The sequence below is a fragment of the Natator depressus genome, chromosome 11 (assembly GCF_965152275.1).
Source record: "Natator depressus isolate rNatDep1 chromosome 11, rNatDep2.hap1, whole genome shotgun sequence".
Taxonomy (NCBI): Eukaryota; Metazoa; Chordata; order Testudines; family Cheloniidae; genus Natator; species Natator depressus.
In genome coordinates this window covers 50,026,463-50,042,446 of record NC_134244.1, presented here as the reverse complement: position 1 = coordinate 50,042,446, position 15,984 = coordinate 50,026,463, and the positions used below count along the sequence as shown (strand labels likewise).

General features: G+C 40.2%; 1 protein-coding gene across 3 annotated transcripts in view; it reads left to right on the top strand.

The window, feature by feature from the left end:
* The window catches only part of TFPI (tissue factor pathway inhibitor), a 251,209-nt gene that overhangs the window by 31,055 nt on the left and 204,170 nt on the right, over positions 1 to 15,984 (top strand). The window contains exon 1 of one of the 3 annotated variants that reach the window (XM_074967747.1): positions 4,539 to 4,564. The exons of the other annotated variants lie outside the window; for them this stretch is intronic. The gene's annotated coding sequence lies outside the window, so the exon portion shown is untranslated. Of the gene's footprint in view, positions 1 to 4,538; positions 4,565 to 15,984 lie in introns of those variants that run through there. 3 annotated transcript variants of the gene reach the window in all.

Below are 15,984 nucleotides of genomic sequence, written 5' to 3'. Positions count from 1 at the left end.
AAAGAAAAGACTGAAAGGGGACATGATAACAGTTTTCAAGTACATAAAAGGTTGTTACAATGAGGTGGGAGAAAAATTGTTCTTCTTAACCTCTGAGGATAGGACAAGAAGCAATGAATGGGCTTAAATTGCAGCAAGGGAGGTTTAGGTTGGACATTAGGAAAAACTTCCTAACTGTCTCAGTGGCTAAGCACTGGAATAAATTGCCTAGGGAGTTTGTGGAATCTCCATCATTGGAGATTTTTATGAGCAGGATAGACAAACATCTGCCAGGAATGGTCTACATAATATGTAATCCTGCCATGAATGCAGGAGATTGGACTAGATGACCTTTCGAGGTCCCTTCCAGTCCTGTGATTCTATGGTTAATACAGTGTTAAGGGACACATTTTCAGACTGGTGCATGTGGGATCAGAAATAAAGTTTCACTTGACAATAGCAGCAGTGGGTGTACAATAAAAATCTGATATATATCCATAAGTGCAAAGAAATTCAGAGTTATGACTGGCACACGATTCTCAATCAGGTCCTCTGAATGAATGGTTCCATTATAAACATATATATCATTATTATTGCGGCACTGTATATGGTCTGTGAATCACCTACTCCTGTGATGGTCATGCCCTTAATGTTGTTTTAAGTAATCTTTTATTTTTTCTAGTTGTACCATAACAAAATCTGAAAAGACAGTGAAGAGATGAGGATCAGTGTGGTTGAGTGACCAACTTTGTGGGTGTTGTGTAGATGGGCAGAGTGCAAGTTGTAGAACACTACCTGTTAGCCCATTGGACAGGGAAAATGGATTGAGTATAAATAAGAGTGCAATAGTGAAAACTCTTACCCATGAGGGTAATGCAGATTTACACCATTATACTAAAGGGGCTTGTTAGTTTCACATCCTACTGATCTCTGGCTTTAGGCTCTGTTTGGACAGGCAAAAAAATGTTTTGTAAATCATGTTAGCCTGTGCTAGTGTTAACCCAGCTAACAGGTCTGAAGGTGTTTGCTATCTATGTTTTAGCCTAGGAGGGAGCAGTTCAAGAGTGCTAGGCCTGTGTTTTAACAGGACTTTTCAGTCATGCTACAGTAGCTCAGCTGAGCTAATGTGACTGAAATACAGACCTTTTGTGCAGGTCAAGACAGGGCCTCACTAGTTTTTGAGGTATAGGAAATTAGTGAAAACGCAAGTTTTTTGTTCTTTGTATTTAGTACGTGATACAACAAATTCCAGTTCTCTGGATCCGAAAGTTTATGCAGATATCTTTTTTTTTAATTATTGCAACCTTCGATGCTTACCTAAATCCGAGCCCCCCTTGAGATTTATAGAGTTGAGCCCTCTTTTAAGGTACAATATATTTTGGTGTTTACATTCTTTTCTGCTTGCAAGGTTAGACAGCATTGCATTGTTTTGTATGAATAAACATGGGGAGGTGGGTGCGCCTGCAAGTTGCTTGCTAAAGTACCTTCTAAATGTCTTCTGGCTCACAATAGCAAGTCAACTGTATACTTGGGCTGAACAGGCACAGAAAACTGCAGGGACATGAGGAAACAGGTAGAAGGCCTACAAATGTTTTAGGCATTTTGCCTAAAGGACAAAAATCTGAACTAATAAACAATTTTAGAGAGACTCTGACAAGTTAAAATTTGCAGTACTTTATTCTAAGAAAAAATTAAGCCTAGTTTACTTTTCACTGCTTATGCTGTTTCTTTAATTTTGCATTTTTCTCATCCTTGGCATGACAATAGAGTAGCAAGTTTCACTTCTGTTTCTTAGACAATTTCTAGTTAATTTCAATTTGTTTCACCTTTTTTTCCTTTGTATTTAACAAATTGATGGAAACATTTTTCATTGGGTCTTTAGGTTTTGTAAAATTTTATTTTTTACAATACCTACATTTGAGACAAAATTTGAACTTCATGATGCCCCTTTAATTACAGTCATTTCTGAAAGAAATATTCACAGCAATATTTCCAGAAAAGAACTGGAATTTGGGAAAAGGCAGGCTGAAGCTTAGATTTCTGGGACTGTTATAAAAATAAGACATTTCATCATCGTTCATTGTATGGGGTTTATGACTATTAAAGAAATTAGAAACCTCCTAAAGGCATTCATATACATATTTTATTCCTCTATTACAGCCTCATTAAGCACACTAACAGTAACATTTAAAAATACATTAGTTCAATGGTCAAAAATGACATTTAAGAACCCACAAACAAAAGAGAAAAAAATCACTCTACTTAACCAACCTTCTCAGCAAACGCCTGAATAACTACCGTAGAGAGGTTGTGAAATAAGCCTTCCATTGACAATACCTTCTCCTGATCCCAATGTGCACGAGGGATTGTTAACTTGAGCATCCCAGTTGATCTTAGCTCCCAGGAGATAGGTGGTGTCTAAGGTACACAGGGCCAAATCATAAAGGGCATTTTGATTAAACTTTCTTTAGAAAGGTTTCTAAAGGCGGTAAGTATACCCAGAATAACCAACAGTCTAATGGCTAAGGAACCCACCTCAGCAAATTGAGGCCTAGGTTCAAGCGCTCATGCTGCCTAATTTGTATCTCCTACACCACAGGTGAGTGCTTTTCTGGTGTGGGTGGGCCTTTCTCACTGTTTTTGGGTTTTTTTAGGAATTTTTCAAAGAGTCTCACTTTCATTCTGCATCAGAACAAAATCAATTTTCATAATTGCAGGGTCTTTTCTTTTTTTCAAAGCAGGATTGTTGTTTTCCAGACAGGCATCGTTCTTTATTAGCATGAAACACCTCAAAGATCTCAATCCTGCAAGAGGATCTGTGCATGGGTGTGTCTGCATGAATTAGCTTGCCGGATTGAAGCAGGCAGCTCTATTCTCTACTTCAGTGGTTCTCAAACTTGTTCCGTCGCTTGTTTAGGGAAAGCCCCTGGTGGGCCGAGCCAGTTTGTTTACCTGCCGTGTCCGCAGGTTCGGCCGATTGTGGCTTCCAGTGGCCACGGTTCACTGCTCCAGGCCAATGGGAGCTGCTGGAAGCGGCGGCCAGTATGTCCCTCGGCCCGTGCCACTTCCAGCAGCTCCCTTTGGTCTGGAGCAGCGAACCGCGGCCACTGGGAGCCGCGATTGGCCGAACCTGCGGACGCGGCAGGTAAACAAACCGGCCCGGACCACCAGGGGCTTTCCCTGCACAAGCAGCAGAACAAGTCTGGGAACCACTGCTCTGCTTGGTGACATTTCCAAGTGGTCTTCAATCCTATGTAGAGTGAATCCAATGTGTGAGTGACAGGTTCATTGGTAAGTATGGAGAGGATCTCATCCACTAGGTAAGGTCACAAACTACTTGGCAAGCAAAGATTTCCAGAAAATTACTGGTCATTGCTGATGATGAGACAATCAATAGGACTATTACATTGTGAATAATGGTAGCAAAAAATGGGCATCCCTCTTTGACTACCAGTGCACATATAATCTTAGTTCACCAGCATCATCTTTGTCTTCTCTGGACTGAGTCTCCACCATCTAGCTCCTATCCAAGCACCAAGCTCAGACACTGGAAAAGCAGCCTATCTTAACAGGATGATTACTTTAAAAATATAAGAATGGCATTTTGGGTCTGACCAATGGTCCATCTAGCCCTGTATCTTGTCTTCTGACAGTGGCTAATGTCAGATGCTTCCAAGGGAATGAATGGAACAGGGCAATCATCAAGTGATACATCTCCTGTCGTCCAGTCCCAGCATCTGGCAATCAGAGACTTAGGGGAACATCCAGACCATGGAGTTGCATTCCTGACCATGTTAGCTAATAGCCACTGATGGATCTATCCTCCATGAACATATCTAATTCTTTTTTGAACCCAGATACAATTTTGGTCTTCACAGCATCCCCTGGCAACGAGTTCCCCAGGTTGGCTGTGTGTTGTGTGAAGAAGGACTTTCTTTTATTTGTATTAAATCTGCTCCTGGTTCTTGTGTTATGTAAAGGGGTCACCTTCTCTACACCATTTATGATTTTATAGACCTCTATCATATCCCTACTTAATCATCTCTTTTCCAAGCTGAACAGTCCTAGTCTTCTTAGTCTCTCCTCATATGGAAGCATTTCCATGCCCCTAATCATTTTTGTTGCCCTTTTCTGTACCTTTTCAATTTCTAATATATCTTTTATAACTTTGACACAGAAGAGCACACAAGGTGGTTAAATGACATTTTTGAAGGCAATTATTGGTCAAAAGAAATTCTCATTTTAATAGACATTTCATAAATCATACAATAGGGTGCTTATAAGAAAATACCTGATGTATTAGTGATGTATTAGTGTTCATTTAATAAAAACTATGATTGCAAATATATTTAAAAATGCTCATGGTGCTGGCTGAGATACACAGAGATTTTGCTTGGCCACCACAGATAAAGTGATTCATTTTAAATCTTATAAAGTGTAACACACTTCAGCTGTTTTATCATTGATTAAACAAAGTGATGATGCAACAATTAATGCCAGGTGGTCACGGCCAAAAGTCATCTGGCAGTGTTCCACTCAACGGAGTGTGCAGTTCAGCACTTTGTTGTACGGCTGAGTCAAAACTGTGAGTAAGAGGCACACAAATGCTCTCATGTGTGTATGTGTGGAATTTATCTTTCTTCCATTGCTATTTTCTATGGAGAAATAACTAACATATACACTTTGAGTCTCTGATTTTATTTCTTTTTGTTGTTGTTGCAGATAGGCTTATTTTTTATAACCCAATATTGCGGATGTATCTAATGAATGCAATGCTATGTGTGTGCAGTTTTAGATACATGATCCAGTACTGCTTTTAATTAAAGCTGTGTTGGAATTTCCATTTGAAGAAAATATTTTTGAGTTTCATCAGGAAAAAATTTACCCTGGACTCAAATATAACAGATTTTTGATGCGTCTCAAAAAAATACTAAATAAGGTTCATTGTTAGTGACTAGAGGAGAAGGATGTTCTTGTGGAAACTTCAGGACTGAGAGTCAGGAGATCTAGTTCCATTCTAAACTCTCTCATAAACTGCTTGTGTGAGCTTGGTTTTTTCTGGTCCCAAGTCAGCAAAAGACTTAAGCTCATGCTTACAATTAGACATGCTCTTAAATCCCACTAAAATAAATGGAATTTAAGCTCATGGTTAAATTTAACACATACTGGAGTGATTTGCTGCATCAGGATGGTTCACTGACTTGGGGCCTTAGTTGATAAAATCAGCAGTGAAAAAATTTCATTGGGAAAAATACACAGGACCAGATCCTAAGGTGATGCATAATTCTGCTTAAATTGGTAAAGCATTGCCAGTTAACACTAGCTGAGGATCTGGCCCATCCTCTGAGTTCTGTGTAGTTTATAAAAGTAAGACCGAACAGTAACATTTTGAATCCAGCAGCCTTGAAATTTTCCCTTTAAATTTTCTCTCTAAAAAATTGTGACCAGTCACTGGAAAGACGGATTAATGTGAGTTATGCTTCAGTTTTCTGGGATTGTTTTTTTTTTTTTTTTCTTCTCAGCTTGAGCTGTACTAAGTGCCCTAACGCAATCAAAACATGAACTCTTGCTAAATATTTTTGGTGTGTGCCACATATAACTCAAGGAATGTTTTAAGTAACTTAACAATCAAACTTTAAAAGAGCGGTTTCTGATAATCTATTAAATATACACAATTGAGAGGACTCTCTGAAAACATTTATATAGATCCTTTATAGAAATAAACCCTGTTTTCTTCAGAAATCTTTCCGGAATATGTTCCTTTTTTCTTTTGCAGCCTTGAAAGCCAGATTTTAAAATTTTTTTATAATAAAGAACAACTTTATAGCTGTCTTGTGAGTTTATTTGCACATATAATATAAATGTAGAAATTACTAGTTTTTATGGGCCTAATCCTCATAGTTTTAAAACCAACAACAAAATCCCCACTGACTTCAGTGTTGCAGAATCAATACTTAGATGCAAAGGGATAAAAAGAAAAAGAATAATATTCATTATACTTTCTTGAGATTTTTCCCTTTCCTAATATGTTTTTGAACATTTTTGGTAAGGTGGAATTCCTCCAGTTTTGACTTGGCGTGCAGTGACAGCAAATGAGCATATAAAATTACTGCAACATGAGCTGTGCCATATCTAGACACAAATGATTGAAATAAATTAAGACACCAGGCCAGATCCCCAGCGAGTGTAAATTGGCATATCTCCGGTGAAGTCAATGAAGCTACAGCAAGCTGAGGATCTGGCTCACAGTTTTTACATGTTAACATTGATCTCTGTTGCTGAGATCCTGGCAAACTCCCATTGACATCAATGGGGCCAGGACTTCACTCTGTGTCTGGAAAGCTAAACTGTTAGTGCTTTCATACTTCACACACGAAGACAAAACTTTCTGATTGGGTCTATACAATCAACGGGAGAATCCCAGAAATATTACACAGAGTCCCCCGAATCACTAGGGTAAATCAAACTGTATAGCAGATAAATATAGACCCAAGCATGTCAGCCCACCAAAGCTTTGACAGATGTTGATCTACATATTCTAATTAGCAAGCACCTTGAATTAGCTCACATGGAAAATCTGCATTTACCCCTGGTCTTACACTATTAAGCTTGTGTCTGACTTTTAGAAATATAATTCGCCAGTGTGCATCCTTCCCAAGATTTCATATTTGATAACAGCAGATTGGTTCATTCTTATTGGGTGTGGCAAAGTGAATTCAGGTGAAATATTGGTACCCCTGCAAAGCCAAAGAAAAATGTGTTTTGCATGGGGGAAAGTGTTTTTCTTCATCTTGTTGCATAGAAAAAAAAATGGGGTAATCTAATCTAAAAACCCCATTACTATATTAGTCAGCAAAGTGCCTGGCCTTGTCACTGCTAGATAAAATATTATCATACATATTGTAATTTTGCTTTCACAAATAGGAGTTAATATGTGGCACTTGGGTTGTAAAAATGCTCTTTCTTTAAGAATGAAATATAGTAAAAATCTAAAGACCTAAAACAAGGCTGTAGTTTTGTTGGCTTGCTTTTGAGTTCAACAATTCCTCCAGTAGCCATATGTACAGTAGAAAATAAATCTCTGTGCTAAAGAAAAGAGGAAAGAGGAAAGATTTTGCTACTGAGAAATCTGTGGTATCTGGCTATATTAGAGCTGGTAAGTAATTTAATAATAAAAGAATTCTGAACCACTACTATTTCCTGAATAATAGTGCTAACTTCAGCTCTTTCTAGTTCATAGAGTCATTTTATTTTTAGTCACATCTGTTCAGACAACTCCAAAGTATTTGGAAAATATTTGTGATGGCTGTGACGATTATTTATTCATTTTTTTTTACCAGAAAGTGCATTATTCACAATTTTTTATTTTTCTATTTAAAAATATTCAGTCATCCAATCAGGAAGCAGAAACAATACAATGTGATTAAGATCAGAAGTAAAATACACAAAGTGAACTATGGTTTGATAACCTACTATCTGAAAATTGTTCTCACAAACTATTCAGGATGTTAGGAACAACAAATACATCTGATCAGTTTGGGAAGGATTAACGGTCCATCAAAGGAACTAGCATGGTCATGACTAGTTCTAGTCTGGACACTGGGTGAGTAATACATATCTTTTCATATTGTCAAAACAGGACTAATTTTCAAACTTGGGCACCTAGAAATAGCTTAAATCCATACTGATGCTCCTAAATATCTATTTTAATCACTTAACTCAAAAGTGAGGTTCCTAAATATCAATTTAAGTATCTAACTCTAGGTCGTTACATTTGAAAATTGGGCCCAAAAATGTGCCGTAAGTAAACTAGGTGAGTCAGAATTTGAATTGCATTGTGACTAAATTCTGATTTGGCCTCACACCTTCCAGTACTGCCTTTGCAATCAGATACAGTTACCACAGCACTCAGATTACCAAAATGCTCCTGTACTGAGTCCCGTGAATAACTCTGAGGCAGCACCTTTTCATGACCTCAGCCAAATTGACAGGTTTTTGAAGAACTGTTGCAGTAGTCGATCAGTTGTTTTAAGTTAGGGCTGTATTAAAATCCACTCCTGTTCTGGTCTTAAAAATGAAGATGAAAAGCTGCCCCAAACAGATTTAATAGATTTAGAGTGCTCACTAGTTGACTTACAGATGAGTCTTCAATATGTAATTTAGGTGTGACCTTGTGATACAGCAATAGAAAAACAAGATAGATTTCAGATGTATGTCACCTATGCATTAGTGACCCGGCCTCTGCTTGTGAATTAACAACTGTGTGTCTTGTGTCAAATGTTTTTCTAACACCTGAGGAGCTGAGAGCTTCTCTACATTACAAAGGTTAATTGAGGAGCATGCATTAGTTTGTTTACTTGCATGGTAGCTCTAGGACAGACTAGAAAGGTGAGACTGGCTCCTCCTATGTACAAGGAGGGTTTGACGAGTCTTCCTGATTGATTGTGCCCCTCTTTTGGGGCTGGGCACAAGCACAGTCTTTGCACTTCCCTGAACACAGATGACGTAAACTTAGCGCCATCACCTGCATTAGATTGTGCCACATAAAAGCATAGTTGTGGCAACGTTGGAGGTGCTCTTTAATAATTACTGATACTGTCACTAGTGTGCTGGTCTGTACCATGATGGTGGGTATTTCACCCTAGGGTCTGACTGAGTAGCAGACCTTAACCCCTCTCTAATAGTTGCCCTTAAAGGTGGTTAAGAGGTGAGGGCAGAGTGAGTAGCCTTAATGGCTCTAGACCACTCTCATGATTAGATCAGAAGCCTTGTGATACATGAGGAAACCCAGTGTTTGCACATCTGATCGTCTAATGCCACATTTCTTGCTTTGTCACAGTCTCTTTCCATTACAGCAGCATCTTTCTCAACAGTTTTCATATGTGTCATCTGTTGCCCTCCTCTTTTCCCTCTTCCACCAGATGGGTAACTGTTCAAGGGCTTGTCTCGGAATATGTTTTTGACATCTGTACAACATGTCCAAATCACTTCAGCCTTCTTTCTTGAATCATTGGCTACACCAGGGGTGGCCAACCCGAGCCGGAGAATAAGCAAGAATTTACCAGTCTGCATTGCCAAAGAGCCACAGTAATATGTCAGCAGCCCCCCATCAGGTCCACTCCCCGTTCCCAGCACCTCCTGATCGGCTGTTTTGTGGCATACAGGAGCCTCGGGGGGTGAGGAGCGAGGGCATGGCAGGCTCAGGGAAGGAGGTGGGAAGGGGTGGAGTGGGGGCAAGGCCTTTGGCAGAGCCAGGGGTTGAGCCGTGAGCACCCCCCCGGCACATTGGAAAGTTGGTGCCTGTAGCTTCAGCCCTGGAGTTGGTGCCTATACAAGGAGCCGCATATTAACTTCTGAAGAACCACATGTGGCTCCGGAGCCACAGGTTGGCCACCCCGGTCTACACAGTCTGTAGACCAGTCCTTTGTTACACATCAGTGTTGGTCACTTTATGCCACCAGCGGACACCAAGTATTCTCCTCAAACATCTCTGATGGAATTAAGTTTCCTGTTCTTGTAAGGATCTCCTCATTTTTTCCAGTTATTTACTAGTGTTGAAAAAGCTCCACTTGCTTTCCAGATTCTTGCTTTCACCACCTTATGGAGTTGTGTGATTGTGCTTCCAAGACATTCAAAGTTGTTAATCATGCTGCACTCATTGCTATCAGTCACATATGTACTATCATTACAGACTCCTCTTTCAACTAGCATGATTCATTTTCTTTTGGCTGGTTCTTAATCCTACTGTGGCAGACTCACATTTGACATTGGTAGTGATCTTTTTCATGCCATCATCGCCTGTGTTCAATAGAACAATGTGATTTGCAAAGTCAAGATCTTGACATTTTCCTTTACTTCACATAACTCCAGTATCTTCTTTTGAGGTTGCTGTTTGCAACACGTAATCTATCACAATGCAGAAGACAAGGGATGATAACATGCAACCCTTCCACACTTCAGTGATGATATCAAACCAATTAGTCTCTCCACTTCCTGTCTTTATACAGCATTTTTAACCTTCATACAGCATTGTGATCAGTGACACTGTCTTTCTTTTCCTTCTGTAGCGACTCTATGAAGGTGCTCTAAAGCTCTGGTGAAAACTAAGTTCAAAACTAGTCTCCTCTGGCAGGCAAGCCCTTTCTTAATCAATCATTTCAAGGTAAAGATGTGATCTACACACTGTCATTTCGACCTGAAGCTTGCTTGCTCATTACGCAATTTTTCATCTGGATCTAGTGTGATTCTGTTCTATCTACACTACACAACACTTTTCTGGGTACTGCAAGTAGAGGTATCCATCACCAATTATCATACACAAGGTAGTTACATTTCTTTGGTAATTTACAGATCTCACTGTCTTTCAGTCTTCAGGCAGAATTCTTTCTCCCAACCTGTATCACAAAGTTTATGCATTTCATGTGTTACCACGTCCTCCTCAGCTTTAACGGTGACCTTATCTTAATCAGGGACTCTGCTGTTTTTCAGCTGCTTAATTGCTTTCCCTCTTTCTGCTTCTGAAATTTCTAGCAGTGAAATATTGAACTATTGCTCTCACGGGGAGGATCCAGATCAGTTTGAACAAGAGAGAACCAGAGTGAGTCCTTCAGATGCACAGGAAAATCTAGGCTTGCTAGGAGAATGTAAGTTGGTTCTGTTCTGTTCTGTTCCTGAAGAGGAAATCCCAACTGATTTATCTTGTAGGGAAGTTAAAATCAGATTATACTAAATCTTCTGGCTGTAGGCTGTTGCTTTAAAATCCTTTTTTCTCTAATGCTTTGTTCTAATTGCTGAATAAAAATAAGTCTTTTGGTTTCTATCACTGGTCTCAGGTTCCGAAAGGGAGGAAATACAGGTGCCCAATACCTAATCATATCTGCAGGGTGATGAGCAGTTGGTATTCATGTGGTATTATACCCAGGCCCCAGTCTGAGAGTAGAAAAATTATGAGATTTTACCCCAAGACTGGTAAGGGACAAGAGGCTGAGCACCTGAGGCAGTTGCTGCCAGAGAAACCAGAAAGGGGACTGCTAACCCTGCAACTGTGACCGTCAGAAAAAGTGGGGGCCACTGCTGACCCTTCCCCCCGAACTGGCCAGCAGTAGTGGAGCTGCAAGATAGGGGAAATGAATGCTGCACCGCCCGCAGGGGAGGGAAGGAGCTGCTTTCTCTCTCTCCACCATTTCACATGCTAAGTAGAATGAAGAGAAATTGCCTACAGTCCTCTGTAAGCTATGTTCCCTCTAACTTTTTACATCCACATGCAGAATAAATTTTGTTATGTGCAACAATATGGAGGTGATGTGTGGCAGGGGATGGGGCCGAGGGATTCGGAGTGTGGGAGGACACTCAGGGCTGGGCAGAAGGTTGGGGTGCGGGGGGGGGGTGAGGCTCTGGCTGGGGGTGTGGGCTTGGGGGCGGGGCCAGGGATGAGGGATGAGGGGTGCAGACTGCCCAGAGGCTGCGGTGGGGAGAGAGGACTCCCCACAGCCCCCTCTCACCGCAGCAGCCAGGGAGTGGGGGAGAGGTGCCTCTCCACCCTGCATGCCTGCACAGCCTTTGATAGCCTGCTGTGTGGCCACACGGCCGTGCAGCTTAGAGAGAATTTAGACTGTCGGAGGATAGTACCCTTAATTCCACACAAAAGAAGGGAAATCTTCCTCTCTATTTTTAAAAATAAATAATTGTTAATTCAATTGTGCTACAAACAGACCAGACAACCCAGCAGCCCCCTGAAATACTCTGTTTTCTCTAATAAAACACACTTTAACTTAACCAATCACAAGCATTAATTCCCATAACAAATGGTTATCTAGTTTCTACACTGCATTTCTCAAAAAGCCACAAGCCTAAGATCAAAGTTCACAATTTTTCTCAGCTATAAGAAGCCTTGTTCTTTAGGTATTCCAGACTATAAAGGGGAAACTAAGGGATGCTATTTAGGACCTCTCCATCTCTCTGGATGTATTGCATCATTATGATGCTCAGGATTTACAAACAACAATACACAACAATTCTCTTTGTGTTGTAACATTAATTTTATTTATTTTCTCCACCATAGAAAGGACAAAGCATTCTTCTTCAGCTGAAAAAAATCCTCTAAAGGCAAAGATCTTTTCCAACGTCCTTTTGATTCCCCTGGCCCAAAAGTAAGATCTGAATATTTCAGCAGTACGCCAAGGTAACCAAAATCCAAAGAAAAATTTGTCAGGTCAGTTTAAAAAAAAGCCAGACAAGGCCTTTGTACATGCACATTTAAACTTATGCTTGAAGTGACCCGAATTTCCTGTCACATGGTTTTTTTTTCCACCCCTGGACCTAGATAGTCATCTGCTTATAGGTCTTGATCCAATTTCCATTTAAGCCAGTTGATAAACCTCCATTGACATAAACGGTGCAGGAACAAATCCACAGAAACCATTTGGAATGAAATTACATTAGCCAGCGGCTTAGACTCTCCTATGCCTGTCATCTATGTAAGTACAAAATGTTTCCATATTTTTTTTTGTGCTGTTTCTCATTTAACTAAGTGAGAAATTTGAATATGTGCCACTGGTGCAAAATTTTCAATAGACATCAAAGTGCATCTGTCTTCTAGGTCTGTTGTTCTAAGGCTGTTGTATTTTATCTCTCAATATGCTTGAGTAATATAATGCAGAGAGGACTCACATTTTGAGTGAAACTCCACAAAAGTAGTTGCATGGGTGTGCGTCTCCGCTGCACAATACAAAACCCGCATTGTAAACAGTGATTCTGATTGTGATTCTGATGGTGGCACCACTTGGCCGTACTGTGTTAATCACATTGTCATTAATTAATCCAGCCAGCATCAGAACTTTACTAGGAGGACCGGGATGTAACTCAGTCCTGGCAGGACAAATATTCAATTCTACCTGCCTGTTCATGAGCAAGTGTTTATGGTCGTTTCAAAGAAATATTTATGAAGCCTTCTAAAAATGATACTCATTGCTGAATAATGCCACTAGGCACTTGTACTATATGGTAATTCCAGTATTCACTGGCATAATTGTAATTCCTCTGTGGGGACAACACTGGACTTTGAATGTAAATAGGGGGAGATGTCTTTGAATAATTTTTATTGTCCTCCTGTGCCTGCTGTTCTTTAAGTGAGAGCCTGTCTATGAAGGAATTTCTGTCCTCCTAGACTCCCTCCCCCCTGCCCCTACATTTAGAAGACTCTGAGCAAATTGGGAGGGGTGAACTTGAAACCCTACAATATTATATTGCTAACCTGATCACAACCCTACTGTATTTTCCTGTCTGGAAGTCCTATTGACTTGGACATGATCACTTGGACATGATTCTGATCTCACTTATATCGCTGTAACTCCGTTGACTTCTGCCACTGATTTACAGTGCTGTACGTAAGATTAGAATCTGGTACACTGCAGTATCTGATAACATTTGCTGTATGTCGGGACAGACAAATCGCCTCAGATAAAATAAAATAAAAACTTTAAACTTAAAGGTCAAAACTCTCTTTAGAGGTTTGAAAATATTTGGTTAACGTTGGTTCCCCAGCAGTGGCAGCAGCAGCACTATGACAGAGAAACTATTTCCAGGGTATTTCCAGTCCAGCTGAAACTGGATATGATCAGAAATGTAATGAAAATGCCTAATCTTGGGAGACACCCAAACCAGAGAGATTTGGATATGCTTTGGGGACTCTGTATGCCTTCTAAAGTACACAGAGTGTTCAAATCTTTTGAGGTTCACCCAGCATATGTTATCTAATCTGTTAAGTGACGTCACACTGGAGATAAGTGGTGATGCTACCACAAAGGACTCAGTGATGAATTTGATTAACTTTGCCTGTGCTGTGCTAGACAAAAAATGGCTGCAATCAGCTTTATACTCTTCAACCCTCTCCTCTATGGTAATTCTGTATAGCCCAAGTGAGAAAAATAGGATGTTCTGTGTGATTTTAGGAATATGATGTTTTTTATTAACATATTTTAACAGGAGTTTGTTTCATGTATGTGTTTTGAATGGCTTTTCATGCAAATAGATGTTGAGAGAGTGAGCACTCAGGTTGAAGATGTCAGCTGTATTTACAAAATGCTTTTAAAAGAAGCTTCTTAACTCTGATGAAGACACACTTTTCTTTGAAACAAGTGATCCATTGATATCAACTTGAGGGATACAGAAGATTTCACCCACTTAAATGGAGTATATTAAAAGAAGAATATTTTAATTATTAAACACTTTTTTCACTATTATAAATAGTGCCTCTTGGCAGTGTGCATCTAAATAGTCAATAGGCCCCACAAGTCTTGAGCACAGGTCTGGGAGTCATCACACCCCAATCTTCTACCTGGCAGCTAACAGACAACAGCTGAGACTGAAGTCCACAAAGCCCAAAAGGAGCACAAGCCCCACATCTATGCTCTGATAGGGAGAATTCAAAGGCTCCTGACTGGGTCACAGCCAATTTATTTAAGCCAGAGGAGGGAACAGGAAATAGAGTTGGGCTCCATCCTACCATGGACTGCTTACCTACTTGTCTTCTGATTGTGATCTCCAGGTAGTCTGACTTAGCCTGAAGGTTGGTACCTGGTTCCTGTCCTCTGGTTCTGTTGCCTAATCCTGATCTCCTGGTATCCTGACTAGGTCTGATTCCAAAACTGATTCCTGATAACTGCCTTCTGGTTTGGATATTAGGAAAAACTTTTTCACTAGGAGGGTGGTGAAGCACTGGAATGGGTTACCTAGGGACGTGGTGGAATCTCCTTTCTTAGAGGTTTTTAAGGCCCGGATTGACAAAGCCCTGGCTGGGATGATTTAGTTGGGGATTGGTCCTGCTTTGAGCAGGGGGTTGGACTAGATGACCTCCTGAGGTCTCTTTCAACCCTGATATTCTATGATTCTGTGATTGATTCTTGAGTCTGATCTCCTGGCATTCCAGTTTGGCCTGATTCCTCGTTATTTGCTCCTGATTCTAATAGGGCTGCCTATGCCCTGGCCCTGACACCAGTCCACTCCTATTTCTATTATTAAGACACACTACCTGCTTGTATTATATTGGTTATCAGGTCAATCCTTCAAAGTGCTGAGCTCCTCCTGTGAGTTGATGGGTTCTCTTCACTACCACTGGCTTTAGTAAGAGTGCTGAGTGCCCTCAGTTCTCATCTATGCTCAGCATCTTGTAGGATCAAACCCTATCTGAGCATTAGGCAAATCACACTGAATTTTTCCTGAGGAAAAGTGATCATGGAGGTTGATTATTTCTTTGACAAATTTAATTCATGTGCATAAGGAATGACATGAACTTTGAAAAGAGAAAAATAAAAACAAAACCTTCAAGTTAACCTTGACCATGTCTGATTATCCTAGTGTATGTTGTTGTTTATTATTTGTATTACCATTGGGCCTTAGAGCATGAGTCAAGGACCAGGATCCCGCTGTGCTAGGTGCTGTACAAACACAGAACAAAAAGACACCTAATGGTCTCCTTCATTGTGCATCCAGGAGATGACCTCAAAAGAGTTGAAAGTAGGGTACAAAATTCAGGAAAGGTTATGCTAGTGTGGCAAAGTTTATAATTTTCAAGTCTAACTTTAAATCAGGTTACTGGGCTATGATGATGGTGTCAGGGCCAGAACAGTACCCTCAGAGACAAAAACATCCTAGTTCAGCAAGAAGCTTGTGCTTCAGTCCCATTAACTTCAGTGTTAGACACATGCTTAATAATTTTATTAAGATAATGTTGAAGTAAAAAGAAAATGGTACAGAGTTTAGGCATAGAAGTTTCTGGTTATCAGGGAATAAGGTACAGATTATCAAGGGGTGCGAAATTCGGTTTAGGAGCGGGTGGCGTAAAGAATACATAATCTGTAATCTACCCGATTGGGGATAAAAGTTTAACGGGTCAAAGTACAGACATTGAGGTCTGGGGGTATGTTATCCATATAATGGCTATATTCAGGTGTGGAGTATAATGAGTGGATACGATGATGAGGATGGATCTACCCTCATTTGGTGGGA